Source organism: Nothoprocta perdicaria, unplaced genomic scaffold (genome assembly GCF_003342845.1).
Source record: "Nothoprocta perdicaria isolate Ctin4 unplaced genomic scaffold, notPer1 scaffold_306, whole genome shotgun sequence".
NCBI classification, from domain to species: Eukaryota; Metazoa; Chordata; class Aves; order Tinamiformes; family Tinamidae; genus Nothoprocta; species Nothoprocta perdicaria.
The window spans coordinates 691,829-695,988 of record NW_020455540.1 but is presented as its reverse complement, the minus strand read 5'-3'; positions in this window follow the sequence as shown (position 1 = coordinate 695,988).

Sequence of the window (4,160 nt, the reverse complement as noted above, 5' to 3'; positions counted from 1 at the left end):
GCAACCTCCACACTGCCCGGCCCTGTGGCCTCCCCACTGCCTGGTCCTGCAGCCTCTGCACTGCCCGGCCCTGCAGCCTCCGCACTGCCAGGTCCTGCRGCCTCCACACTGCCTGGCCCCACAGYCTCCGCACTRCCTGGTCCTGCAGCCTCCGCACTGCCCGGTCCCGCGGCCTCTGCACTGCCTGTCCTGGCGCAGCTCCCTCGGGCTCAGTGGGCAGCGGGCAGCGGGAGGTGCAGAGCAGCTGGAGGGGTTTGAGACGCTGCCGTGCGCAGGACCTGCCGCAGCCGCCTGGGCTCGGCGCTGTCCCGCTGCGGTTACGGCCACTAGTGAGTGGCCACAAAGGGAAGGGCCGCGTGGCTCAGCACAGCTGGGGCCGGAGCTGCAACGCTGAACATGCCGCACGRCGCCGTGGGAGAAGCTCCACGGTGAGGACAGAGACAGACTGACCGCTTCTCCTTGTAGGCAGCTCCTTAACGCACACGAAACGCAGGCACTGAGAGGGTCTTCTCTGTGAATGGTGCAGAAAATTATTCTCACCCATTGTGGGCTAGTTTTACATGAATTCTTGAGATGAAGCCACCTAGCAAGGTAATGGCAGTGCCTTAGAGAGAGCAAATGCGACCAGAGCAGGTCCAGGCTCTCCTGGTGGAGAGGGTGAAAAGGAAGGTCAGATGGTGAAAACAAATTTGGTAACGAGCTGAGGGGGAAGGCAGAGCAAAGCTAGGGACAGCTTTAACGAGCAAGAAGCAGCTTTGCCGTGAGACCCAGGAGTGAGGCCACTTAGCTTTTGCTTACAAAGAAGCTACATTCTCTTTTCTGAGGCACCAAACCAGRCTTTATTCTAAGATTGCAGCATCTTTGATAACATCTCTGCCTGCTAACTCCCTGTTGATTGGAGATCTGGAGCTTGGAGGCAGTTTTACTTACCCAGGTTGTTCTGGGTGACTCCTGGTGAACACAAGCAAGTGCTTTTCTGCTTCCAGAAATTCTGGGAATCATCCACCCTGTTTTGTCAGAGGCTTTGTTATTTTACCCTCTGGATGATTTAGGTTTTTAAAGGTTACATGTATTTTGAAATCTTCCATTCTCTGGATGTTTGACTTTAATATTTGTACTGTAGATCTTTTGGAGCTCTGCAGCTAGCAAGTKTTTTTTTTTAGTGCACAGAACAGAAAAATGCAGCTCTTGCCATTCTGGCTGTTTTGCCAGGTCTTTGCAAAYATCCAGGCATTAGTGCTACCTATATATAAAATATTTGAATTACAGCTCCTTGTTTTTGAAGAGACTCGTCATGTGCCAATAGCAATGCACCTTACAAGGTGCACCAATGCACCTTGCAGCTCAGCTGAAAACAGAAGTTAATGGGGAAATGAGAAGTAATGGGGGAAAGCCATAAAATTCCACCTGCGGCCGCTGGAGTGAAGCATGGAGCGCCRCATTCCCCGGAGCGCTCTCCTGCCCCAGGTCCTTTGGACGAGCTCCGCACCCTGCCCCTCCRCGGGGCTGGCAGCGCAGGGCACTGAGCAGCCCGGAGCAGCGGGGCTCCGCGCGGCCCGGGGCCACGCGCTGTCCCGTGTTCCTTAAGCCTTGGAGGTGGCCACGGTGCCTGGTGCATCYGAGCGCGTGACTGGGGAGCAGCCTTTGCTCTGAAAAGACATTTCTGYTTTAGGTCCCAAGCGGTAGCACTTAAGGGCTGAGACGCATGTCAGAGTGTGGCTGTTTGCAGCGGAAGGGACTGAACTGTGTGATKCGACAGGCAGTTTGGGTGAGGGCTGAGTGCTGAGCACTGAGCACCGAGCGCTGAGCACCGAGCTCTGAGCGCTGAGCACATGGGCCTTGAAGCCTTTGCTGGCCCGTGGCAGCGCCGCCGACCTGCAGGGCACAGCAGCGGTTTTGCTTTTGCTCCTGAGCAGCCTCTGCTTGGTTTCCTTCAYCCGTGTCCAAAGCAGGGTCACACTCCCCATCCTTTCTCTCATGGCTAGAGCTAGAGAAACTACACAGGACCGGATCTCCGTGCCCCTTCCCTTCCCATCCCGCATTCTCACCCAACATGACAAACTCCAGCCAAGTGGCAGGGCATCCCAACCAGACCCAGCATTAGGATTTGTGTGTGTATGTATCGTGTCTACCTGTCTTCAGTTTTATAGGGAAATCCATCTCCAGACACGACACCGTACTCGGAGGCGCAGGGCTGGGTTGAGGCTGCGGCACTGGCTGACCACATTACTGGAAACGCTGCTCCAGGTGATGCCTCTTCCGCACGGAGCGACATTCCTGGGGAAGGCAGGGTGCTCACGGCTCTTCTGGATGCTCGTGGCAGCTCCCACCTTCCTCCTGGTGTGTATTTACTGGGTAACTTCATCACCTTCCAACGCTTTAGTCTCGTTCATTTTCACACACGCATTCACTGACACACTTGAAGGCTGTTTTCTGTGTGTGTGAAAAACAACGCAGCAGAACATGACTCAAGGCGCCCAGCTTTGCTTTCAGAAGTGATTTYGAAGTCATTTCAGATGCCCCAGACTGCACACCAAGTAGTCTCAGGCAGTGCTGCATGCCTCACCTTTGAAATTCCATTAAAGGTTCCTTAAATTGGACACCCAACAGGCAAGGCACTCAAAATGACCTGTCACTAATGGAAATGTAGGCCTTAATGTTTGCAGTTATTAATGGGCCTTTCTGGCTTAAGTCCTGCTTGTCTGAAAGGCTTTTCTTTCAGTCACTGAAAATCTAAGTACTGCCATTTCCCTGGGGCTTAGTGTAGGTCCTGATTTATCTATTATTTTCAGAGCAGGCTTCCCAGAGGCCCCTTATATTGCTGCTGTGTCTCGTTTCAGTTTTGAATTGCATTCAGATTTACCGGGCTTTTATCTCAATAATATTTCCATTCTTTGCTTTCAGGATGTTAAGTGTTAGCTGGGCAGCAATGCTTCTTTAATTTGAAATATCTCATCAAGGCTTCCTCTGAAAACTTCTTCTCTCTCCTGTTCCCTGTCTCCCCCTTCCTCTCCCCTCCCAGGCTGGTGCAGGTTGGACTGTTTGATTCCCCCTTCTGTTTGGAAGGGAGCTGAGTGCCAGTGTTTGGTGCCTGGGGGGGGATTCACAGCGTTCCAGCCGCGGGTGTTCTGAGTGTGGAGGCGCTCCTGGATGTGTCTCTGCACCTGAGCCCGCTGTTCTCCAGCACCTCCTGGTGCTGCGCGGGGCACAGCAGTTCCCGGGCTGGCCGCAGGTCTCCAGGTGGCTCGTGGCCCTGCTGCGGCTTTGGCCGGTGGCCTTGGATCCGTCTGGGCTGCCTGGCGGGTCTCGTCACAGAGACTCCTCCTGCAGCACTGTCCATGTGTGGACCGTGCTGAGGGAAGTCGGCCTGGGTGATTCTTGGGGGAGGTGGGACCGTGTGGGGCTGCATGGGGCTGCATGGGGCTGCACGGGGCTGCATGGGGCTGTGTGGGGCTGTGTGGGGCTGTGTGGGGCTGTGTGGGGCGTGCAGGGGCACAGACGGCCCTGTCTGTGTGCAGCCCATCTGCCTGCAGCCCCGCGGAGACCTTCCGGGAGCTGCTCAATGTGGAAATAACTTGTGGCATCTTGGGGGAAGCGGGTGAGGAGAAGGAAGGATCAGATTCTAAGTATCTGGCTGAATTTGGCAAATAATGTCCTCTTTTTCCTAAAAAAAAAAAAAAAAAAAAAAAAATTGAACAGTATATTTGAGCATCTCCAAGGAAGGACTCCCCAGGTGGGCCCTGTGCCATGGATCACAGCCCTCCGAGCCCAGCCAGGTCTCAGGGCACCTTGCGCTCCCCTCACCCAGCCCGCGCCTCCTCAGCCCCCCTCGAGGATGTTATGGGAGACTGCGACAAAAGTCCTAAGAACATCCTGAGCAGCCCGGGAAACCTCTGCTCAGCCTGCACTGTCCTGACCTCACGCTGCTCCCCGASACAGCGGGGACGCCCCACGCTGCTCCCCCTGAGCCGCCCCCTCTGCAGGGGGAGGATTCGGCCCCCTTCCAGGGAGGGGGCGCAGGCAGTGCCGCCCTGCAGCCCCGCGATGCTCCCTTGAACATTCTGTGATTCTGTGGGATGCAGGTCGGGCGCCTCGCGCTTGCCTCGTCTCCACCTGCTTCTCATTGCTCTCCACTATCCGTCCTTGTGGGAGCCCGGGCG